Genomic DNA, 27,003 nt, shown 5'->3' with positions numbered 1-27,003 from the left:
ATTTTTAAATTTTTTTTCCACATTCAAATAAAGTGATAAGAATCCTGAATTATTCTGTGAATTGTGAAATTTTTGAATTATTTAATTTACATTTTGACAGGGGTAAAGGATTTCATTTCACATTTGACCTTTTAGTTTAAAAACTAAATTGGCGTTTTAAAAAAATCTTCCTGAACCATTTTCTCTTAAAAAATGAGAAGAGGATATTCTGACATTTTCAAAACAAGAAAATTAAAATCAAATAAGATTACATTTGTTCTCTGGAAAAAATGTTTTCCATTTCTATAAATGGTATTTTTTCCACAGAAAAGTGTCCCTTCCCAACTCAATTGCACATTGCTCAAGGCAGTACTTCCTGATGTGATTTTTTCTTGTGTTTCTGTAGTTGTTTGGAAGGCAGAGGTTGCTCATTCTGGAGTCTAAAACTCAACCTGAAAAGAAAAAGCAAGGATGCCACTACAATAGCAGGATGTGAAAGGGTCTTGCCTATCATACAGAACATTCACTTTGCATTTTTTTCTTGCTGCTTTCTGAGAGAAGGTGAGGGTTGGTATGTTAATGTTTTGCCAAAGTGGTCCTCAGCTCAAATGCTCTTCTTTCAAGCAACACACTCTCTGCCCCAAACAGGGAGTCTAATCCTCAGGGACAATTAGACTGTAGGTTTTCACCACTGTAGGTTTCCAGAAAAATAAAACTGAGAGAGACAGTAGGACTTTCAAATCTACAGATTCATTGGCATTTTCCCTCTATGCCACCAGCCAGTTGGACAGGTCTTTAGTTTAGATCTTGTGTATGTTGAACTAGCTGGGTAGGGAGTAGCACATTTCATGAACTGTCTATATGAGAATTGCTCTGTGCAATGGTGCAATGTAACTCAAAATGCAATTCCTACTTAAAAAAATAAAATAAAAAAAAAAAAATAAAAAAAAAAAAAAAAGAAGATGGAGCCCATCACTCACTTCCATTACAGACAGTGGAAAATGGTATTTGATTTAGAATCCATGTATATTTCTATGGAACAATATTTTCTTGAGAGGGAAGTGATGAGACAAGAAGGTGCCCTGCTCCTCAGGAATTGGAGAGGAGATCATTGCTGGAATAGCAGAAGATTAGCAGTGAGTTAAATCAGTGTATGTCAGAGGAGGAAAAGAGCATTGGGATCAATAGGCACTTTTCTAATGTCTACTGTCAGTTTTGCTTTGGGCTTTATGATCTTAACCAAGAGAGTTTGCTCAGAGCAGGGCAACATACTGAGTTAGTATAATGTGTCAGTAATGAAACACTCCAAAGAAAGTCACCCAAAGTAAGATGGAAGTGAAGGCAGATGACTATGGTACAAGAGATATCTTGAAGCTGTTGGAGTTTCACCTCCATGAGAATGTTTATAACAAATTCAAGCCCTGGCTTTGAGAACTCAACTAAAATTCAGCTTTGCGTTTAGGCTGTTCCATGGATGACACTGTGGGAAGAAAACTTTTTCACAGTATTGATGACCTGCTGAACTACAAGAAGATTGACACTTTCAGGGCAAACCAAGTAGCTGGGATGAGGGCTGGCAGAAGGTGTGTGCCCTGGAGCACAGCTGGTGAGAATGCCTGGCTTACTCACTTATGAAAAAGTGATGAAATGTACTTCTGCTTCTTCTCCACAACCTGTCCTGAAGGCTGCAAGAGGATCAATTCCTAAGGTGGCTGTCCTAACTGAGAAAACTGTCAGAGCACTTCCAAGAAAAACACTGACTTCCCAGCTGCAAGAAAAAATAGCATGCCAAAAATACCCTTCTGAGCAAAAGGTGAAATTAAAATAAACAAATCCCAGGAGGCTGGGCATTCTCCACACAAGTCTGCCCAACTCAGTTACTGGTTACCTACCCCTGACTTCTGCAACTATGAGCTAACCACACGCATATTTCCTCTGATAAAGACCAGAGGCCCACACCCCTGGCTGTCTGAATGGAACTAGCTCTGTTCACAAGGGTATTCTAAATGTGAAAAATTACTGAGGCCAAATACTGACTGTGGCATGTTTTTGCTAATGCCAGGAAAACATGTGAAAAGACAAAACTGATAATTCCCAAATGTGTTCCATCTCCCTGTAGGATTCATGAAAAATTCGTTGTAAATCCTCGAGGACAAAAACCATTGGGAAGTAGCTATGTGTGTTGCTACAGTTTAAGCACAATATGCAGTCACACTTAATTTAGATTATTTTTGGGTTATTTTTGTTCCTACAGCTATGAACTATAAATGGTAGAACTATGCTTCTGGTTAACTGAGGCAAGTGGAAGATGGAGGAGAGAGGGTGTGAGAATCAGCCTGTGAAAAACAAAGTGGGATGTGCCAGAACCCATCTGTGAAGGACTCTCAATTACAACATACCTGACAGAGATTGTCATTCATCCGGGTGAATTTTCTGCCTCCTTTTTTCCAGACCCAGTGTGTTCCCTTTATGTCAAAAATGCATTTGCTATTGTACTATAAAATATCACCTGAAAAAATGTGTCTTGGTAAAACGATGGTCGGATGCAGGCTGGCCAAAAAGGCACAAAATCTTCCGTAGAGTCACCCTTGTGCACAGCTCTAGGGACTGCCTTGCACATATTCCCCATGAATGACACATTGTGCAGGACCATGGGGCAGATTATTCCAAAGTCAAAATGTTTCCGGCAAGTAGAGTCAAGAGTGCTTAATGAAGCAAGGAGCAAGCAGCATGATAACAAAATTGTTCCTTATTTAGTTTACAATTAGGAGGGATTACTTATCCACAGGATTCTGTGATTCAGTGACAGGTTATTGAATAGTAAACAGTGATCTAAGGCTAAAAGCTGTGAGCAAAGCCTGTTTTCTGATTACAGAAACAAAAAAGAACATCAGCATTTTAACTGGAGAACAGGGACCTTTTGTTAGAGGAATTCTTGGGAATAAAAACAATGGTCCCTTATTAAACATTGGTATCATATCTAGTTTCTCAGCCAAACTTAAAACACTAGCCACATTCACTTTTTTATGATGTTTAACTGAGAAAAAAAATCAACATAGATCTGTTTTGGTCAGCATGAGGTAGCACGAACTGAAATTCTTAGTGAAACATGGAAACATGGAAAAGAATGATGTCTTGATTTTATTTTAGCTAGAGTTTTCTTTTACAAAACAAATAAAATATACTAACTATTTCAGTAGTTGAAAGTGGGAGTGTTATGAAGTAGTTAAGAGAAAACAACACAATTTTATCGTTACACCAGCTGATATCAAACTGCTCACAGCTTCATAATTAAATTGATTATCTGAAGTATGTGTATGATCAATATCAGCAATGCTTCTTGCTCTTTCCGTGAAAGATGATCTGCAGTTTGAGTGGTGATTTGTTGATTGTCTGAGCCCCTGGAAACAGAAGAGAAGAGGGAGTAATTCCACAATGTTGCAATTTTTGCACTTAGGTGTGAGAAAAGGCTAAAGTAGTGTGCTATGAGAGTGTATTTTTCTGCTACAGGAATTTGAAGGGCCTTAAGAAGATAATTTGGTATCTCAGTCTGTGGGCAGGTAATGAGCTGAGCTCTTCAAGTGAAGAGTTTCAGTGATTTGTAAAAATTCACCTCACTGGAAGTGTTGAAGACCAGGTTGGATGGGGCTTTGAGGAACCTGGTCTAGTGGAAGGTGTCCCTGCCCACCACAGGGGGAGCTGGAACTAGGTGATCTTTAAGGTCCTTGCCAACCCAAACCATTCTATGGTTTTCTGACAGGCAGTCTATGGGAAAGGCAGTTGAAAGCAGCATCTGGCAAATTATTAATCTAAGTATCAAGTGCCATCCAAAGAACCTTACAGATGGAGAGATTCACTGATCAGAAATATTTTTGCACTACTGGAAGAATAAAAGCAATAGTGGGAAAGGTTATTTCAAAGACAAAGCAACACAGAGGAAAGACTGCTGGATGAAGAAAGATCCAGAAGATCCAGATCTTTGATCCAGAATAATCACTAGGATGGAATAAATTTAAATAATAAATAAATAAATAAATAAATAAATAACATTTTATTTTGAAATGCATGAGGCAGAGTTTTTAGATTATGATCATATAATTTTTGAATAACTTTGGTTGGAAGGGACATCCAGAGCCGTGACTGTTCTCTCCACTCCTGCTCAGGTTCTGGTCTAATGTCCAGCTTATTATAAGCCCTGATACACGGTGGGAAATTCTGCTCCAAGAAATCCAAGTAAACTGAAAACATTGATCACTTCCACACATTTTTTGATGATTAACTCAGGAAATAAAAACCCTATGTAGATTTATTTTAGTCAGTGTAAGGCAGCACTGAACTATATATTTGGGGCTCTTATAACATAGTTCTCAATTGTACTTTCACAACACACTTTAATATACTTTAATGTACTTTCAATACACTTTCACAATAAATTGCAGAAAAAACTAGGGAAAGTGTGATCAGTACCATGAAGCAAGCACTTTGATGAGAAGTACTCTGGGTATTTGTTTTATTGTTGAATACACCAAAAGGGCGTGACTGCATCTCCTTCAGTCTCACTCAAGAGTAATTTCATTCAGGTAACACTATTCCAATCTAAGGACCAGTTGCTGAGCCAAAGTAATTTCAGCCCTACAGATCCATCCATTCATTTTCACAAGTTAAGTCTTCCTAACGGTTCTGACCTGCCAAGAAAATGCCTTCAGCTACATAAGCACAGTCCAGCCTTCTGCAGGGAGAAATCATGTCTTGTCTAGGATAAGATTACCCTCCTCATCTTTGATTTGGACTTCTCCAGTGGAGCACTTGGTTTCCTCTCTGTTGCAGAACACAATTTTCACGGTGCCGTTCGGGTACTCCCTCCTCCTGAACTGTGCTGTGTGATTCTCCCTTTGGCCATCACTGAATTCCACTAGTTTATCTCCATTCCTGAAAGAAGTAACAATAAATGAAGTGATGAGATAACACTGTCATTTATTAACCTGTCTCACAGAGCTAACATAACTCGATGAAATTGGAAAATAATGTAAAGTGGAAAACCTCAGGATTTACATGGGATGGCATTAGAGATCTGGTCTCACAAAGAGACTTCAGTATGTAGTTTAACAGCTAATGGATGGTGAAATTCAAATTTTACATTCATCCAGGGATCTCAAGACATTTTGCAGGCAGAAAATCCATTTTTACAATGGGACCCTTTCTCTTCTCCAGAAGAGGAGTGTAAGAGAGTCCTGATGCTGCTTTTCTCATCTTGCATAGAGGAATAGAGAGACAATACAGATTCACAGAACATGACTAGGAAGAGACCCACAAGGACTCTCAAGTCCAACTCTTAAGTGAACAGCCCCTTCACGGATCAAACCTACAACCTTGGTGTTATCAGCACCATGCTCTAACCAACTGAGATAACCTCAGTCCTTGTTCAATAGTAGAGGGGGAGTCAAACACTTGGGAATAGAGCTCAGGAGCCTTCATCCAGAGTCTTTTAGTATCCACATTGCTAACACTGACAACCGGTGATCTCCCAGCTACTCTGGCCAGTGTAAAGTTTCATGGAACTAAATGAGGAGTATTTCACAGTCATTTTGCCAGTGGTAAATTGTCGCCTATCAGTCAAGATGGAAGTGAATTTTCAGTCCCACATTCTTGCAAAACCTTTATTATCTTACAAAACCTTTTTCCCTTCATCTGGAAATTTCCCAGCTATGCAAAACCCAACCACAGTTTTAAATGTCAGTGTTGCTGTATCTGTGTCCAAAGTGTGGTTCCTATTATTTACAAATGACTTACTTTTCTACTTTACTACTGTGCCATCTGGGAAAAAAAATTCCTTCAGTCCATCACTGTAGAGGCATTTCACTGTGTGATCTGGGAACACAATTTCTTGTGTGCCATTGGGATAATGCTTTTCTGTAGAAAAGATATAGTCTGTCTAGTGTTCTTTCAGGTTGCCTGACACAAAGCTAGGTCGGGATTGTTTTTTGGACATTGTAGTAAGGATGTAAATTATATCTACAATACTGGTAAATGAAATTAAAGAAATCACATAATCAGATAATCAGAATTGGAAGCTACATTTACATGCCATTATTATATTTGCTTTGTAGGAGGAAACAGAGAAGTGAAGTGATGAAATATACTGAAAGTGAAACGCAAAGACAATGTGAAATGGCAAGAAAATACCCAATCTGCTGGAGTCGGAATTAAGTCCACACTTCCATTATAGAAATAGATCTGCACAAACAGTTCATGTTCTGAGCTCTTGCATACCTATCTGATTATTAGGGAACTGCAGCAACTCCAGGCCATCTGGATAAGCAGTGTGAGTTGCCTGTGCATCTGCATAACAATAGATCTGGAAGGAGAGTGAGACGATAGCAGCATGTTCACGATATTTGTATAAGCACATTCAACCATAACAATATGCTCAAAAGTAAGCAATCTTAAAAAAGTCATATCAAGGTCATTTTCTGCATCTGCCACCCATAAAAATAGCTATGTTAACATTGCTGTTCCTTCCTCTCATTCACCCTCATGGCTGTGTCCAGGTGGTGCTACTTTCACCTCTGTAGTGTGCAGGAGGACAGTGCACACATGAAAGTCATCCTCCCACCTCTACTCTTTGGTTCTCATTCATGAACTAGTAATTTAAAATAATCCCAGTTCTGCCAAGGCCTCATGTATTTCCACTTGAGCCCACATTATTATCAACTATTTATATTTACATAATGCCAACATGGAAGAAACCTCTGTGCTACCTACTCTACAAATGTATAAAAAACAGTCCTTGCTTCACATGGCTGCCCATGCCCCTCGCCTTTGTTCAGTCTCCTGCTTGGCCAGCTGCACATTTGTTCCTTCTTTGACTGTCACCTTCATGCCTTTCCACTTCTGCCTTTGTAGATAAAGCAGTTTCACTGCTCAGGGTTGTTAAACCAACACCCTTCTTCATCAGTTTCTCTCAGAACTGATAGATCAAGATAAATTATAGAACCTTGCTGGAAAATCAGTTAATCTTATTTTCCTTAAAGAAAATGAAAAGTTACCCACCACCCTCTGATCTGGCACAATTTTCTTTACATCCCCATTGGAAAAGCTGATCAAAGCTAATCTCCTTTTTAGTACCATTGTGGAAAGTGAGGATTCTGAATCCATCAGAAAGCACCTCTTTTACCTTAAAACACACAGAGCATCCAATGTAGATGAAGTCTAAGGAAATGAGCAGCACTGCGTTATCTTCCAATTAAATTGGGTTTTGAAGGAAGTCATGCTACATCTGTGTATTTCAGAAGTTACCTCTGCAGAACAAGGATTATTTTTGCCACATTTGTGTGTAAAAGAGGCAGAAAGAAATTTTCTTTTCACAAGATGAACTTATTTGTAGCACATGTTCCAAGTTCTCATCCCACCACTTTGTTTTAATGTTAAGCAAAATAAGGTGAACAGCCCTTCAGCAATAGGGAAGACAGTCAAGTTTCTTCTTGACCAGCTTTAGTGAATTATTGACCAGACTAATTTCATATATGCTTGTACGTCTTCCACACAGGTCACTTGAGAGATGCCTCATTTGGACTGAGTGAACCAAAATGATTGAACTTGATGTATTAACATAGATTGCTGATGTGGTAGGTTAAGAACCATTTCTTTCCAAGCAACCCTGTATGGACTTTCAGTACTACAGAATTAATTTTGACTGCATGCACAGATCTAAAAATTTGCTTGAGACTTCTTATCAACAGCAGGCAATAATGTCATTAATATGCTCTTCTATAAAGAAGCACAGGTCAGAGAAGATTTCATACCCAGCATAGCCTCTGGTTAAACATTTTTCCTGGTGTTACTATAGCAGTTGTTTCTGTTGACGATAAATCAAATCCCATAGAATAATTTTTTTTGGTGAAGTTCAAAGAAGAAGGCAACCAGAAGATGCACTACAGCATTGTCATATTGTTCCAATCTTCTCAGAATTTTCACAAAAAAGGGAATATCTCCCAGCCAAAAAAAAAAAAAAAGAAAAAAAAAAGCTATTTCCTCTTACCTTTCAATCATGATACTCTATTTTTTCCACCACCTCTTTCCCATGCTTTCTCCTTTATTGATGTAACATTGATCTTCTAGATAATATTGATTTTGGAGGCCATATAATGAAAACCTCAAAGTCAGTGTTCTATAAACAGAAATGTTTTTAGACTATGTTCATTAACTTAAAACAGCTATGCAAAAAATTAATTTACTTTCACACTCAGAGGAAAGATTCCCTTCTTTCTGGTTCTGCCTTGTATTTGCAATGAATTTTCATATTTTATTTGTAACTAGAAATGTTGCACATTAATTCCAGTTTTCTTCCATTTGCAAAGCAAAAGACAGCAAAATGGAACTCAAAAAATGAGGTGATAAAAGTGCATTCTGGCAAAATTATGCTGTACGAAATGGAGAGAATAAACACAGGAACAAAGAGCAGAACTATTTCTGAGTATTGGGTTACTGATTTACGAAGAAAGGTACTTGTATTAGCTAGAGTCACTCTACCAAAACTAATTACATGGCTCTTAGCTGTTAGGTGGTGCTATCCATGTAACCAAGGGCTATTCTGGATGTTGCAATTCCTGTTTACCATTACCATAAAAGCTCTTTGCAGTCTGGCAGCATAAAGGATCCTTAAGTCAAGTGACATCTGGCACACAGCATCCAGGGCAGTTACGAGCTAGTATTAATTACAGTTTGAAGATGTGGTGAATTTTGAATTATGGGATCTGAAGGAACAGGGAGAACTGCTCCCCACAGGGCAATGATATGCTTCAGTAAATAACTATAAACACCATGTTCAAAGTTGTCAAATCCATGTCTAAAGCTGTCTCTACTGCATAGCATAGGAAGTGGGAACAGAATACTTTCTCTTAGTGTGTTTTATTCCTTCTCAAAGTTGGAAATAACACAGTTGCTGCTCATGTAAGAACCAGAATTTTAAGTAGCTCAAACCTTTGCTTCAGCATCCAGAAAAGCAGGAGAACTGTCTGTAGATACTTTGCCATCATGTGCAGTTATGCCATTCTCTTGTGTGTGGTCAAAAAAGCCATTTTATTCCGAGCTCTTAGTAATTTTTCTGTCTTCTTAAGAGCTGCTTTTCTTGGGAAAAAAATTAAAATGTTAACTAACAACATAAATCTATTAATGTTCAACAGTTGTACAGAAATATATTGATAAAGAAATTTAGCCTATTTATTTGAAAGCCATTGCAATGTTGTTTTAAATACTGCACTTATATAATGAGTATAGGCAAAACAAAGTCAGGAGAGTATCATTGCCAAATGGATGGGAGTTAGCATGCTGTTCATGAAAACAAAGACCACAGACTCACTGTAACTCTTTTTTATAGTTACATGGTGAAATACCTCTGTTTTTTCATTGTTCTTGCAGGGTGCAAAGCTGAAGTGTCATTTCTGTGGTTATGTGAGAAGAACATGTCTTCTGAGCTGTATGAAATAGGCAAAGGTGTCCCTGAAAGAAAAATAAAGAAAACAGACGTCATTGAAAGCACATGAAAATTGCTGAATAACATTTCCATACCTGTCTGCGGCTTTTTAAAGATGCCAGGTCTCAGAGTCATGCAGAACATTGCTTCTTACACTGATAATGTTTGCTAACATCTTGTCCATCCTCCCAAAGGTGCTTTGTCCTGGACCAAAATGAAATACAGCCCACATCTATTCTCCCACCTCCTGAACCTCTGGAACAACAAGCTCAGTGAGTAAGTAGGTGGCAACATATTTCTAAGTATAACACTTCTAGGAATCAGAGAAGTGTTTTAGTGACTCACATTCTCTATGAGTAAAGAGTTGGGGACCAGTTTCTCCAAGTCATTTGCAGACCTCGTTAAGGAGGCAGGTGCTTTCCACAGACCTTACTTTTTACACAGGAAGATGAGCTGGGCTCTTTAAAACAGCCATTCAGATGTGAGACAGCTCCAGGTGATTTCCTACTGTTATATCTTCCTCCAGCAGGAGAGGGCTCATGTACAACCTGAAGAAAAATGGAGAGGCCCTGGCTTCCAGTCATGCTTCACTTCAATATGGGAGCTATCAGTGGTATGGCAAGAGCATGCCATTCACTTCTCCTTCCTACGAGTTTAGCTGTCTGTGTGTGGATATTGTACAGGAGTCTAAGATGGTTCAGACTGTTGCTGAGAAAGAAGGGAGATGGAAGAGCTGGAAGAAGTCTCAGGCAAGGCCAAGTCCCCTCAATTCCCCCATCCCTTCTTTTGGGAGCTGCACTTCATTTGCTCTGTGGTTGATTGCATTTCATAATGTCTGTGCCTGGCCATGCACCTCACTAATCCAAATCCCAGCCTTGATCCATGGGATGACTTCCTGTCATGACCCCAGGTCTGTCTCGTCACTATGGGCTTTGAAAATTGGAATTTTGGTCTGGGCCTCCCTTCCCACGCAGCCTGCCCTCCTTCTTGGTTGGTGCTGTGGGGTAGGCAGGGCCCTGCTGGACTCCATGAGCTGCCCCTGGTTCTCCAAGCTCCTGGCCTGACTGGGAACCACTGGCCATGCAGTGCCCCAATTCAGGGTGCACGTGATCACTCCTGAACTTTTTCTGAGACAATGAGGACAAGTTTCAAAGCATCCACCCACACTCTGGCCTGCAGATGTCTAAATAGCTCAATGTGTGAACATCTCTTAGATAATTACTGACAAAAAATATGCACTTCCAGGGAAAGAAGGCCAAGAAAGCAGCCATGTGTGCATCAGGATCCCATTACAGATTCTGAATGATATCATAAAAAGAAAATAAAGGCAATTTAAATAGACCGTGATGCTGACTTACTTTATATGGCTCAAAAGGTGTCAGTCTTCCCTGATGAAGGGTCCTCCTGCCAGCTGGTGTTGTGCTTCTACCAATGGAGCTGGTAAATGTTTTCTCTTCTTGATGTTCCTTTGTCACTGATCTCAAAGGATCAGCTTTTTGCACGAAACTATTTATGCCCTAAAAGGTGTAAATACATTTGTAGTAAGCTGATATAAACATCTTCAAATAGCATTAAAAATCCTCCTACATTGGGTGCATCTTTAAGTGGTTAAAACTTTAGGAAAATGTTTAATTGTGTCTGTGGACATATCCACGGAGACACACTGAAGCACACACACCCATTTTGTACGTAACTCTGTATTTGGGGTCTGGTTTTGCTTCCAGCATTTCTCTGTGCTTGGACAACAATGCAAGTCAAGGGTAATCCAAGAGGCAGAGTGTGAGGCCAACAGTTGCTGAAAGGCTCTCATCCCTCTGTCCCACCACCCTGCCAGCTCTCTCTAGGTTATCACAACTGAGCCAAGTCCAGCAAAATATATTGCACAAGAGTTAATTTTTACTCGCTGGATGTCCAGCCTTTCTATGTTTTGATCTCATACATCTCCATCAATCAAGGCTGACACAAGACTTGTAGGACCCTAGGGGATGTGTGAGCCACAGAAGGGAAATGAGATGCAAAAATTTTCAAATAAACTGATAGGAGTTATTTAAACTGGAAAGATCATGGATACTCAAAAGCACTTTCCCAATTTTTCATGGAGACCTTAGAGCAAAGCACAGAGGAAAGATAAAATATTCCTGCATGACCACCATGAGATACATGGGATTTAGAGGATTCAGACGACTGTCAGGCATTTGCAGCTGCCAAGAAAATACTGCATTGATATGACAGGAAAACTGAGGCTGTACTCCTGCCTAACCAGAACTTTCAGGGTACTGTGCCTAATGTAGGATTGCCTGGCAATATGAGACAAAGGCATAGTCTCACTGCCCGCATTGCTAAACTATCTCAGAAATGGTAAGGTATTATTTCTCTGTCTATCAGAGATAGATTGATAGCAGAAGAATCTCTAATGCATTGGGCTGATGAATCACTAGGAGTACATGATGGTAAGAAACAATCCAAAAAAAGTTGGAATTGGCACCAATTACTCTGGTTTTAAAATGTCTCACACACTGAAGAGTGGCTGCTTGAGAAGATGCATGTAAGCTATTCATGGAAAGAATATATTTGCCATCATCTTAATTTACTCAAGTCCATGAGCTGTTGCTCAAGGGACACGGGACCAGCAAAGCACAGACAGGAAGACTGCACTGCTTCTTCTCTGATAACGATGGCCGGTGTCTGGCAACTGTAAAATTTTCTCCATGTGCTCAATGAAATTTAGGGTATCGGCTGCTGCTGTGGATGGTGATGTCCTATTTATATTAATAAATGACATACAGTTTAATGTATGCTTACAAAGAAGGAGCCAAGAAAGCAATCCTATTGCAGCACCAGAAAACTGGAGGATTTTAAAAGGCTAATTTTTTCCTCCAAGCATAAAACATTTCCCAGCAGGAGAAAGGCAACTGATTAGCTGTTTCAGACAAGGTTGCTAGAACGTATAGAAATTAATAGAATTTATTGTTTAAAAAAATGTAATTTATATTTTACATTAGGTAATATTTTCTGCAGGCAGATTCTGTGGATGTGCCTGAGTTCTTCAGACATAGTGAGGTTTTAAAATAAGTGTGAATGGGTAAACTGCCAAAATATTCCTGGAACTTCAGCTTGAGACAAATGGTATAGAACTAAGGACTTTTAAAACTATTTCTGGTGAAGAGATATTAGCTCAGAAATTGCAGAGGGATAGAAGGAAAGAGCACATAATACATCATTTCATTGCTAAATATCTAAAGACTGAAACTGCCAAATAATTTAAAAGAACTTGAAAAGCCATTGGAGCAGTTTCACAGCAGCTCAAACCAATTTCAGCCCAGATTGTTGGAGTCTCACTCCTTTTTTTCTGACTCCAGCCACATGCTTCCAGTCCCTCCTTTATGAGGCATCAGAAGCTACAGAGGGGAATTGACCTGGTTCATTGAGTAGAAGCAGGCAGAGATGAATTACTTTTTTGCTGCCCTGTTAGTTTTGAGCCAGTTGGCTCACCATCTTCAGAAAGTGCCAATAGGGCCACAGCAGCTCAAATATTCATCAACTTCAGTGAGACGCTAACATGTGGCAGCATCTGTAGTCCTTGTGGTGTATTATAGAAAGAATGTTGCAATTCAAGCTTTTAAAAATTTTACATAAGACCTGTGAATAGAAGATACTTTATGGCAAGATGGAGTCAGAGAAAGTAGCAGTGTTTCCATGAGCATGATGAGATGTATCAGCCAATTCAGCTGAAGGAGCATCCATGCAGAAGAGTGTTAGTACTCCAGCTTGTTACATCTGCCATTGTAAAAGCCAGATTTCATTTTTTATGCATTGCATACACTAGCATGCCTATTTTTAAAGCAATAATGTCAAAAGAATCCAGACAGGCTTACATGAATCATATGTAGCCTCTGTTTTCATTCAGAGGAATGTCATTCTAAGAAATCATTTGAAAATTCAGAGCCATCACTGTGTCCCAGGCAACCACTACAACTTTGCTCTGCACTTTTTAAGAAACCCAGATACTTAGCATTTAGACTAATCACATGTGACTGGGTTCTTGATAAAGAGTCTCTCAGTTTCATCACTTTCATAAACAAAGCCATCAAATTATCTCAATTTTCTTCATTGGAAATATGTGAATGGCCAGTAAATGAAGACCCTTGATGCAAAGGGGCTACAGGATTACAGGAAGAAACAGTGTCCCAACATGTACAAGGTAGACAATTTTTTTCCCAATCTTTACTGAAAACATAAAAAAAAATTAGTCACCAGATCAGCTGGTGACAACAAAAGAGGTGTAGTTTAGTTATGAAACTTGACTTCATAAATGTTGGCAGCTCATTCTGTATCTCTGTCATGGGAGCTAGCGAAGCAGTTTGAATTGCTGAAGCGGGGATCTCTTGAAATTCCTCTAGCTCTACAGATCTCTGCTATCAAGAAGGCAGTGGAGAACATGAGGACTCATTGTTACTGAGTGTTCACCTAGACCACAGAGATTCTAAAAATATGTTCTCCCGGATCTTCATGCTCAACAATAATCTGTTACATTTTCTAATGAGCTTTTGCCTCCCAGCTGATAATACCTACAGTTCTTAATCAGACTGTCCCAGAAATCTCTCACTTGTCAATTCCCTAAATAAAGATCTCTTATTACCATCAAATATCACAGTTTGTGCCATGTAGAGTTCACATCCACCCTAACAAATAAAGAAGTTGAGAAAAATTTACAAGTACTCATGGATAAAGCAGTGAAGCTTAAATGCTATGAAAGTCTGTCCACATATTCAAAGACCTTCCCTACTTCAGAGTTGGTAGTTTGTCAGGAAGAGCATTCATAGGCAAGGAAATCACATGCTCAAAGTTCATCAAAATCTCTTGCAAAATTAGATAGCAAAATCCATCCAAGATTGGAAATAAACATATTTGACCTTGGCTGAAACATTAAGAAATGCTATCAGTTTACTTCCAGTGGAATTCCCCTCCCCTCCACCCACTTCCAACCCTGCTAGGCAAACAAATTCATCTTTTTTCATAGAAATTGTGAAAATCTGTCCATAGTTGCATGTTGGGCAGGAAACTGGCAACTTGCTTTTGCTAATGAGCTGCATTCACAAAACAAGTTGTTTTCAGTGGATCCATGTTAGCAAATATTAATAAGTAATAAATAATAACTGTTTTGGCCCATCTGTTCATTCTTTCATAGTTTAAAATAATCACGGATGATGTACAGTCAAGATGGATATTTTTCTTGTCTCATTGAAGCACAACTTGAACTGGAGAGTTCCTCACCAGCTAGGTAATGTTACAGTACAAATAGAGATCATCCTTAAAGGTATTATTGTCAACCAGAATACATATTTTTCAGAGATGCAGAACATCTCTTGGATATGGGGGGGGTTTTACATCATAAAATCATGTTTACTAAAAATTTGTATCTTTAACCTGTATTGATCATGATTCAGACTTGCTTACCAACTGTTTTTGTGCATATCCTCAAATTGTATTAGCTTTGACAAGAATAAGTCAGATGGTGTAGTGGTTTGAAAGGCAAAACAAATGAGAGGTCAAGTCAGAGATACAATTTAATAGGAAGAAAGGAAAGAAAGTAAAATAAAATAGATGCAATAATACAAAAGACCACTGACAGAGTCAGAATACAACCTGAGCAGGGTGATGGAAGCAGTCCAGATGAGGTGGTCTTCCTGAAGCAGTGATCCTGTACATAGGCCTGGTAACTCTGGTCCTCTGGGAATCCAGTGGGTAAGGGGCCCCTGTACTGTCCCAAACACCAGATTATATCCAGGTGAGAATGCTTGGTTCCTCCCCCTGGGCGGAGCATCTCACAATGGGATGATGAGTCCTGAAGGGGGTCCTTGATGGCCCATTAAACAGAGATAACTCCCAGAGGGAGTTATCTATGAGTCATGGGCAAGGCGTTTGATGGGCCATTAACAGAAGATAACGGCCCAGAGGGAGGGGGTCTGGGAAAACACTGCCCCACCTGGATTAAACAGTTCATGAAGATGGTGACAGAATACTTTGTGCACATCCTATACTACAACCCAGGACAGATGGCAATTCTTTTGCCCTCTTGGTTACAGCTGATTAAACTCGTCAATCTAAGCTGGTTTTAACTTACATATGTTATAGAAGACATCCATGTCTTCTTCCAATCCTAGAGCCATAAAATATTTTAGGTTGCAAAAGGCTCTCAGATCATCAGTTCCAGCCATTGACACAGAACTGTCAAGCCCACCACTAAACCATGACCCAAAGTGCCATATCCACACTTTTTTTTGAACAGTGCCAAGGATGGTGATTCCACCAATTCCCTGTTCAGCCCATTCCAATGCCTGGAAACCCTTCTGTTTCTCAGGGTTATCCCATTTACTTTGGTGTGTTCCTGTGCTCAGTTTTGCAATTTTGGACAGAAATTGTATGATAATTTGTTTTATCCATATCCAAAATTCAGAATTATCCAGATTCACAGGATCTGTGAGGGAAAGCATCTACCTGCTATAAAAAGCTCAAATGCAAAGAAAATACTAATGAGTCACTGTGTTCAGATCTATTGCTATGACATGGATTTTGGGTTTCTGTTTAATGTTCCATTTACCTGAGACTTCAATTCTAGAGTCAAATAATTGACAGCCACTCTATTCACTGTAAAGTCTTTCTGTGCCATGAGATCAGATAAAGAGCATGTGTCTCTGTCAAACATTTTAGAGTTCACTCAGGACATCTGGGCACTATGCCCACCAGTCTAGCTCATGCTTGTGCTGGGTTCCAGTTGGACTGGATCCAATCCTGGCTAGATGGTGAAATCCGAGAGAGCAGTGAGCCCAAAAGTCTGCTGTCCTCAACTTCCCCCTTCTCAAAACTGTTGCTGAAGTCACAACTTTTATTGCACGTGGCTGCGTGCCATAGGAGGAAATGATCGATATCTCTTTTCATATCTGGCACCGTGTAGAATTCACTGAAGTTACTGTCTAGTGATTTTTAAACACAAGCTGTCATGCTCACTATAGTGTAACAGTTGCCTCCCTTCTCATCTGATATCTTTTACATTTTATTTCAGTCCCTATACAGGCAGAGAGTGGAGCGTGTTGGCTAATCTAAGTTTTCCTTCAGCCAAAGGAATTGTTTCCAGTAGACAGGATGAATTTCAGAGAGACTGTACACTTGAACAAAGCATAGATTTCAATGAAATCTGAGCAAAAGTAGGAAAAGGGACTTGTAATATCCAAGGTGCCCATGATATGAAGCAAGAAATACAAAGCCAAGAGAAAGAAAAGCATAAAGAGATATTTAGCTATCTAAATCCTGAACAGTGAGATGTGTTAGAAATGTGGTAAGCTGGCTGTAGAGGAGCAGTTGTGGACACAACAGCCAGAAATAAGCATCTCACTTGACATACTGAGCTAACTTGTCACAACTTGTAAAAATCGGAGTGGTTTTCCCACTGAGCTGAATCAGGAGAAGGACACTGTTACCTATTGGCAAGTAAAGCCTTGAATGGCAAAAAAAAATAAAAATAAATAGATTTATGGTTTGCCAAGGCAAGGGGATTCCCTGTAAAATCAGCCTGTGGAGTAGCAGGTGCAACAAGTCTGGAAAACTCATTAAAAACAACACACAATTCAGTTAGGTCCAGAAAAGTGGGGAAAAAAGAATTTTTTCTCCTGCTACTGCAAAACCAGTAGAAAAATCTACAATTCATGTAAAATTACACACAAGCAAGAAAACATGATCATGCTTATATAGACTTTACTTTGCGGAAATTTTGATTCCAAAGAACATTCTCTTTAATACATATTTGAAATTCTGGAAAAGTGGCTACTGGCAATAGGGATGCATACTTTGCTATTCACATCTCTAAGGAAGGGTTTTTGCAGAGATGTCTTCAGCACCACGTGAGAGATGCTGTGGCTCTTTTGATTATCTCTCCATGAATTTTCTTGTGGTTTGGATGAAGATGCTGTCCCTTGCAGAAAGCTTCTGCAACCTAGTGGAGAATTTGCTATAAATATGTAAATTTAAGTTCAAGTCACAGCTAATAGAATCAAAAAGTCTTCAAAGCCATCTGACTCAAATTTAAAGCCATTTTCTTTCCATAAAAATTATGATATTTAAACACAATAAATGAAATTCCGCATGTTGTTCTGCTGGGGACTGGAAGTTCCCAGTATCAGACAAAAACTTTGTAGGTACCATCCTAACATCTTCATATATAGTATCCACATAACAAAAATATTCAGTGTTTTGACTAGTAGTTTTACATCAGCAAAGCGGTAGAACTAAAACAGAAATCTGGCCAAGAGCAGAAATCAATTAGCTTTTTCTTATCCTTGCTTTTATTGGAATTTTTATGTATTTTGATTTTGTACCTGTGACTAATCTTTTTTTTTTTTTTTTCCTGACCTTCACAATCTATAAAAGAATAAGTCGTAAGAACAAGTAGGTTTGGGAAAAGTAAAAATAAAGTGAAATTTAACTTCAAATTAAATTTTCAATGAAATTTAAGTGTTAGGTGAAAAATCTCATTACAAGTACATTACAATCAAATAAAAAAAGAGACACAAAAATTCGTCATTCCAATAAAGCAAATGACACGATTTTTGGTGGTTCTAGCATTTTTAAAAGAAACCTTACTAGAAATTAGATGTAAAAATTAGGGAAATGTCTAAGAGAAAATGGCTCAGTTTTATTTTCTTCTAGGTTCAGCCATTCTGTGGAAGAGTAGGGTTCATCTCATCAGACTATGTCATCTAGGAGATAACTTTTTTTTTCTAGTTTCCTTGGCACACATAGGATGAAACTGATCCTTCAACGCATGTATTTTTCTCCCTTGAATGCATACAAGGAAATGAAATGACCCACCCAACCGAAATTTCTGGGTTTTTTGAATTTTAGTCTGAACCATTTAATTTCACCAAGATTTGGTGTCTCCTGCGTTAAAAAATGAGTAACTTTAATTTCCTTTAACTCCCTTACAAGAAGTTAGTTATATACTAATGGAACAAGTAAAACCCTACAAGTGCATTAAGCAAGTGGAATACTGAATAAAAAATTACAGGACACTCTGTAAACCTATAATTAAATCATTTTGATTTCCAGGCATTAGCAAAGACATTTACATTAGCCAGCTATATTTTCCACACTGTTTATCCCTCCTGCTCCATCCCAGTTTAACTCCTATTCAAGAACCCAATTTGTGCCCCTGTAAAAGGCAGGCTGCTGATAGGGTTTCCTTCCAGAAAGTTTACAGCACAAAATAAGAACTAAGATTTAATAGAAGGTCCAGCTATATTTTTCCAGGCTGAAGAGATGTTTTATTAAAAAGGTAAATGGCACTATATATATAAAAAGTAGATTTACTTTCAGGAAGCTTTTTAGGAGGCTTGAACTTAGGCACTGAAAGTAAATTAGTTATCTAGACTGCCTTTCTAGTTAGTGGAGGGAGACATCTGACCTAAGTGTCTATGATACGCTGACTGTATCAGCTGGTAAAGCTGCACACCTCACAGATAAAAAGGCTAGGTGGAAGAGGACCACACAAGGAGTGTATTTTAACATGGCTCATTGTAGCACTGACTTTCCCCCTTCAGGCTAAGCATGGCAGGAGTGGAGGGACAGTACTCACAAATGACAGCTCCAAAGAAAAACTACTGAATTTTTCAGTGTTAAGCAGAGAGTATCCTTCAGTACCAGAGTCTCTGATTTTCTGTCCATAAAACTTACAGCTTTGGGGTTTTTTTCTGCTTTCTGTCCCTGATGTTCTGAAACTCTGAGCTCATCTCAAAGCTCCACGTTCTGCCTGGTCAGCAACTCAGCCTGGTCTCAGTTTCTGTAGGCAGCATGCCAGTAGGACTCAGTTCTCTTGAACCCCTCCTGCAGTCCACCAATCTGCTGTTTTAATATCTATCAGTGAAAAAATAAGAGCGTGCCATGTCTTTGTCTCCTCTGAACTAGGCATGCCCACCTTACATATCCAGAAGCAAGCATGGAGCCTTTTGTTCTGTTAAAAGGTCTACAGTATTTAGGTATGCAATTAAAAAAAAAATCACATTTGAAATTATTTCAACAAAGAAAGGAAAAAAAAAAAACAACAAAAAAATACTACTTTGTAAACTCCTATATTTAAAACAAACCAATTGCTACAAATTGAGCAGAGACAAGTCTGTGCTGAAGAAAATCATGAAATTCAAACTAATTATGCAACTAATCAGCATTATATGTCAATGTTTTTAAGAAAAGGCTAGAATTTAAATTTTAGGCAGATTTTAAAGACAAGAATGTCAAGTAATCAGAGCTTCATGTGGTGAAAAGGGTGCGGGAATAGTTAGATTCTTCTTAAAACAGCAGGGGATTGCAAAGACATGATTTCCAACTGAATTGAAAATGAAAGTAATGAAATTTGGAGAGCATATTTCCATCTCCATTATTTTTGTCTTCTACCTTCTTCCCTCACCCACACTGTTGCAAACACTGAGTCCTTTTCCTTCAGGGAACTTATGCTGGATAGTGCAAACAGAACACTGGTGGAGCTGAGCTAGAAACAGAGCAGTTTGCTCTCAGTCAAAATACTAAAACAGCCTCACTTAAACATTTCCTATTGTAAATGCTACATTCTAGAGAAATATGCAATGTAAGGAGAAGAAAAATTCACTATATGTATGGTCCACAAATATGTATCTCAAAAATGTACAAATAAAAAAAAAAGTACAGAAATTTTGAACAAAGTATTGTGTTGCCTATTTTAATTGTTCTGAAACTTTTGTGATTGTGAAAGTAATTTAAATTGTCAGTTTGCTGTCAAATATATCAGTTTGGTTTAGACATCCTTTTGCAGCAGAACATTGTTCCAGACATTTCTGAGTTCTATTATTGCCTATTCTTTCATTTTATAAAAATATTGCTTTCAGCTGCCCCATCTCTTGTTATTGATTTCACATGGCTTATCACTTTTTTTCTCTGTTTATCAGTGATTCTTTTAGAAAATCACCTCTTAAGTCATATTATGTCTAGCTGTTTTTAGTAGGGATAATGACCACAGATAATCAGAGATGATTTTATCACTAAGTCTGAAATAGAAGGTTTAAAAAGATAGAATCCCCTAAAGGAATTTAAAAGAAACCATAATAAATGACTTGGGGATGTTATTAGGCAGGATATATTGTTAGACACGGGGCTAGACATCATAAAAACACCTCAAAGCCAAAGATCAGGATAGTTTAAAGAAAAAAATAATAAGAAATACTCAGCACAGGAATAAGAATGGTGGTCGTTAACCATTTTGCACTTGACACAATGAGTCCAAATATTTCACTATGAAGGAGCTGGAAATTTTTCAAGAGTCAGCTCAGCTGAGCAAATCAGTACAAGGAGGTATGAGAAACATGGAGATATTTTTACTTCCTTAAAAAATGGTAGGTACAAACTAATTTTTTTTCTTATACAAAAGAAAGGGATGTACATTTAAAACACAAACCAAAGCATTACCGTATTAAAATTAAAATCTTCAATAACCATCTAAAAGTAGATCTAAGCATCCTAAAGAAGTGGCATGAATAATTTGCCATGTGTGGCAAATGGAAAGATTCAAGCAAAAAACCCAGGATGTTTGTATGGAAGTACATTAATTAATAAGAACTGCATATTTATTCTACAGAAGACAGTTTACTTGCACTTATTCTGATTTACATGTTCTCCAGTGACTCTAGCTGTTCCTTTGAACTTGCTCTGGGCAATTTTTTCTTTTTGCAGTAAGTGAGCCTAATCTCTATTGTTTTCCAAAGGGTGAGTCAGCTCCTGGCTCCTGACAGTCTCCAGCTGGTCTATTTGTGTTCTGTTCACAAGATAAACAAGGAGTACAAAATTGGCCTACGAGTCTGTAATGAAGGACTGTCTCCACATGCACCTTCTTTGGGCATGATCTTTGGAGGGCTTGGGCATGCCCCTCATATCCTGACACTGCTGGGAGTGGCAACCTGTTAATCAGCACTTGTCAAAATTAAGGTACTTTCTCTCTGGGAAAACTCGTGCATATGTTCAGCTGCAAAATTTGTTCTATTTAACAGCTGGAAAGAATTCTAATTGAAATTTTTGGCAATATGATGACTGTGAACTTAGAGGCTTTTAAACACATTTTGTATTCATATAGCTAAATTAGGGCAGGCCCGCAGAAGGCACAGCTTGTTAACTGTCAGTGTATCTGTGAAGCCCTGCAGTCATGCAGAGCTGGGGACTGGGCTGTATTTTCATCTGCCTAGTCATTACTACAAATCAGATTAACCGTGGACCTGAATGAAATGGGATAAAGTATTTACTTTCCACAGGTAAGTATGCTCTGGGAGTTAAAGGTGGCTGTTCAGAAGAATCTTTGCCTTTGAACTCAATGGCTCAAGGCATGATCTGGAAATGCACTTAACACTCAGAAACAGGAGAAGAGTACAAATCTTTGCATATCCTCAAACAGAGCTTATTTATATGACTGTGATCTAACTTCTTAGTTAATTTTTATTCTGACGTGAAATTATTTGTTAGCTTCCTGCTAACAAATGAAAAGTGAGCTTCCAACTCCCTTCATGACCTACAGCCACCATCTGTCCTTCACCATTACTTGAAAAGAAACATGATCTACAGGAGGCAGCCGTGACCTCATGTTTCCCTCTCAGTAATGGAGTTTAGCACCTCAGGAGCAAAATGGGAAAGTTCTCACAGATACTAAGAGGAAAAAAACCTCCCTATATCCCTCTGCTCTTTGTAATTAATTATCTGATGTTGTTGTTGCTATTTTCTATTCTAAATAAGCCTGACTAATATTCTGGTTAAAAGCATGATGGAGAAAGCCTAAGCAACAGCGAACATAAATATTAACTCTCCTCAAAATAATCTAATTGAATGAGCAAATAGAGCCCCTGTGTGGTTATGTCCAGCCTACCACTCCTCTATGTCCAGCCCAGTTCCCTGAAATACAATGCACAACAACAAAAGCAAGATGCAAGACCTGTGTATAACATTTTCCACTGCAGACTGAACAGTACTGTGTTAAGTCAAGGATAGAAAACAGGCCCTGCCCTGAGGAAATGCAATAACCAGGGATACCAGGAGCACTTGTGACACTTCTTTGGAGCTGCTGACGAACAGGTCGTAACCCAGCTGTAAATTACAAATGGGAGCTAGGTGCAGAATGCAGATAGAAAATTCATTAGAAGAGGCTAAGCACTCTGCACAAACTGGAATTCTTAATTGTGTGCCAGGCATACCTCTGCATGAGGCAAATTGAGGCAGGGCTGTCTGTGAGGCAAGAACATACATGAAGCAAAAGTCTTTTTCCAAGAAAAATTTTTTTCAGTGAGATGTAGGTGGGAAAAAATAAACCAACCACCAACAGGTTGGCTGCTGTCATTGGTCTAGAAAGCACACAAATTCCATGCTACGAGGAAATTTTGCATTAAAAATGGCAAACAAGCTGCACTTGTTGGAGGAACAAAAAATAACCATCACAGAATCCTCTGGATGACACCAAGTGCCAGCAGAGCAACTTCAGTGCTGTGGGGGTGTAGCCACAGGCTGATGCCTTGAGCACTGTCCCGGCTCTCTCAGGCACCAGATACACACAATGCACTACGTCCCAACTGGTTTTACCCTCTTGTTTATATCATTTGCGCCTGGAAAGGTGTGAAAACAAAGAGCTTGGAAACAAGGGAATGGATAGGTTTGGGCAGGTTTGGGCATGTTGTGCTGCTCTGAAAAGGATTTTTAATTGCTTCCAGCGAGCACGAGTTGTCATGGGGCACAAGTGAACTGCTGTCAATGGGCAATCATCTTGTGCTCCTAATAGCATTACTGATTTAAAAATGCAAAGCAGATTCTTGGATTGAACAAATCAGCACAGGGCCAACACAGCCAGGGAGGATAAGCTGTCTTTTGCAATTAGTTTTCGTTCATAAATTAGAAAAAGTGAGTGAAAGGATGTACACATTATACTGGGCAGGCATTTTTGGACAAACATCTGTGTGGAAATGCTAGGGACTACTGAGGCTAATGACATGTATAAATCCATGCAAGCTCTTTTAAAAATATGCATTGTTATGAAAAAGTCAAAGTAATCGCATCGGTAAGGCAGGATGGCCAGCAGGCAGAGAATACAATGTTGGCTGAATTTGGCACTGCAGTAATTTTGCACCAGTACATCACTCCACAGTCAAAATTTACAGCAGTAAAAGTAAAATCAACACCTGATTTCATTAGCAGTTTCATGAGCTGCCAAATCCCACAGCTACATGCATCTGGAACACCTATCATGGTCAACTAGAGATCCAAGAAGGATCTGTAATGAAATCATTAATTTTTAAGACAGTGAAAGCATTTTGCCAAAATGCAGCTATAGGAGAAAATGATACAAACCAAGAAATGCAAAATAGCCTTTTGCACTATTCCCATCATCGCTGAAATGAAGAAGAATGGTCAAGCAGATCTGAAAAATAATTTCTTACCCTGCATAATATATAAAAAAACGAACGTCGATAAATTATGCTAATTTTGCACCAGTCAAGAACTAGGTTTGAAATGCAAAGAGGAAAAGAATCTCTCCTGTGTTTATAGAAGACAGCACCTAGTAATTTCTAACAGATTTAATCACATTAAAAATGTGGATTTGATTTGACAGTAAGTGAGCTCAATTTTTATTAGAGGCATTTTTATAGCCTACAATTAGTTAGTGCTGTGATGGTACTTCCATTACAAAAATTACAGTACTACTAGTTCCAAAATTATTACTTGCAGGGATTTTGTGTTAAGGAATTGTTTTTCTTCTATGAAGATGTAAACAAAAACCAAACCAAACTAAAACTTCTACAGCATTTAATAATTACAAATTACAAAAGCAACTCACTTGAATTTTCAGCTTCTTAATTGGTGTCAAACACATCCTCAGTCTGGTCTAAAGATTGGTATTCTGAAATAAGAATGCTGTTGGCACTGATGTGTGCTCTATGTTTTTTGTTAATCTCAGAAATATGTGCTACCTTGACATGAATGTGAGAAGTTTATCCTTACTCTATCAGCAGCCTGATCATGTAAAAAAGTAATCAGCCTGGGTTCTTACTGCTTTCACTGTAATTCAAAGATATTCAGCAAATTATGTGAAGCATTTGGCATTACTCAGCTTTAGACGCAAACTGCACCAGTATTTTGAGAGCTGGCCTCCTTCAGTGAGATGCTTTACTTTAAATCTAGATGGCTAAATCAGTGTTTCAGTTCAAAAAGGACACAGATGCCCCTGGAAAGAAGCTTGCTGGTAAGTAAGAATTTAGCAGCCTGATTTTAAGGGTTCTAAAAGAAATATTTTCCTCACTGCACACAAAAATCAGTTTCTTGTGTATACAGCTCTACCTGCAAAAATGCATTGATTCCTCATGTTCTTCTCTCACCGTGGTCAGTGAAGAGGTTCTTCTGTGGTATATGTCAGTCTCTAATCCTCTGCTAAGGATGTTCTGGGCTTCTTCTAGACAGGTATATATGATAATACACAGAACTTTGTGAATATTTATAAACCCTTGCTATGTTTTTAAAACCACAGACTGCGTAAGTGCAGTAAGCTTTCCTGCTTAATCTATCAAAAAGAATTAATGTATTTTTCCTAATTATGCAAGTATTCCATTCCCAGCATAGGTCTTAGTAGTGCAATCCAAGCCCTACAAATCAAGTAAGTGAAACAGATTTGGGTGTATATTAGTGTGAGTAGCTGAACTCCTTTTTAGGAATGTGAATGCCATGTGATGGTTCAACTTTAATATGAATGTAACTTTCAAAGAGGCCTCAGGAACTGTTTTTTAGCAGCTGACACAGAGTATAGTGTGCTTCGTAGATTGTAACAAAGCAATTGAGAGCCATCAGAAGTGAACATTTCTGCCCTGGTGATTATTGCAGACAGGAAAACTTATTCTGACTGATCTTACATAAAGAGAAAGACAATGAGTTTAGGATGAGGAGTCAACGTGTGGGATTGGATTTTTTAGTTTCAGTGGAAACTAAGAAAAGTCAAGAACTTGTATAATAAAAAGGACTAAAGCTTGCTGAAGCAGGATACCATTTTATTACCAGAAGCAAGATCACTGGCCCAAAAGTGAAAAACATTGATTAACCAAAAAGCTGGAACCACATCAAGGAAAAACTGACTGAAGATGTTCTTAGGATATTATAACTATGTCACTGATCTGAGGCTTTTTGTGTCTTAGGAGAAAAACATGCAAATTTGAGAGATAATTTACCCATTTTTAAAAAAATAGATATGTTTTATATGTAGATATGTTTTATATGTTTATATGTATAACAGATATGTTATCTCTGAGGAAGTTAAATAGAAAATGTGAACATTTCACTGTCAAGGGGTGAATCATACCTAAGCTACAGGGAATTCTAGCCCTAATTTCAGGGATTCATTGAACATTGCACCCATTTCATGGGATTAAAAGTCTGCACCTGAAAGTGCACCTCAAAAAACCGACTTAGGAAGAATGACTAGTGATGACAGAAAAGTAAGAAAAAACAAGGGTTTGCAGATGTATCTCTTCCCTCTTCTCTGTTTTTTTTCCAGTTTAGGTCTGAAAAATACTGACAGAGATGAGCATATAGCTAGAGAGCACAGGAGGAATGAGTCTTAAATCCAAGACAAAATTTTTTCCCCAATGAAAAAGAAACACAAACCAGCACTTGGGTAGTTCTTACCTAATGTAATGTGGTAATGTGTCTGCAGTTTTTTTTTCTGTAGTTCCTCCCCTTCAGGAGTTTCTTTAATTTTGTAAGCAGGAATCTCATGAGCCACTCTTGAAGACAGGAAGATGTAGGCTTTTAACATTGCTGGCCCTGTTCCCATTCTTTGACCCAGGCTCATGCTCTATCCTTTTCAATCTTGTGAGATGAAACAGGGACTGCTGAAAAGAAGGGCGAGTCTTGCTCCCTTTCAGACCCACAGCTCCAGCACTAGAATCACTGCTGCATGTGCTGCAGGAGACATCTTGGTGACCTGAAATTGCTTGAATATCTTGCTTTCTTGGTGGTGATCAGCTGTATTTCCTAACAGAGATTTTTTTTCTGTTCCACTGGGTTTATCACTAGCATAATCACCATCAGAAAGATCCAAATGTCTGTCAGTGTGATCTACTCCCTGAGGCATATGCTGGGAGAGATATTGAGCATGGTGAGATTTGGGGTCATCATTCCTTTTTGGGGGTAAACAGATTGACTCACCAGGAGAAAGATGCAACTTTCCATGTTGCCAAGGGGCAACAGTTCCCTTCCTTTGTTGCTCTTACCGCAAGGTTGAGGATGAGCTTCCCTTTTCCACAGTTTCAGGTAAGCTACATATAATTTTCTTATCTTGGCAGTGACCGTCTTAAACCCCGTATGGATTTGCCTTTTGCTTTCTGAGTTCTGATTCCCCACAACTTCCTGTGGGCAGACCTGAACCCACTTCTGACCCTGAGTGGACCTGCACTCCATTCTGCCTCCTTGATGTGACCTGCATCTACATCCTGAAATGGATAATGTCTTTGTAGAGC

General features: G+C 38.6%; 1 pseudogene; it reads right to left on the bottom strand.

The window, feature by feature from the left end:
- Window positions 1-3,335: 3,335 nt before the first annotated feature.
- Window positions 3,336-26,336, bottom strand: LOC136287518 (uncharacterized; annotated as a pseudogene).
- Between the last annotated feature and the right edge of the window lie 667 nt (window positions 26,337-27,003).

Source organism: Chamaea fasciata, unplaced genomic scaffold (genome assembly GCF_029207755.1).
Source record: "Chamaea fasciata isolate MVZ Bird 193981 ecotype frontalis unplaced genomic scaffold, bChaFas1.0.hap1 SCAF_3, whole genome shotgun sequence".
In the NCBI taxonomy this organism is placed as follows: Eukaryota; Metazoa; Chordata; class Aves; order Passeriformes; family Sylviidae; genus Chamaea; species Chamaea fasciata.
Note: the sequence above shows the minus strand (reverse complement) of the source record. Positions and strands in the feature narration are given on the sequence as shown.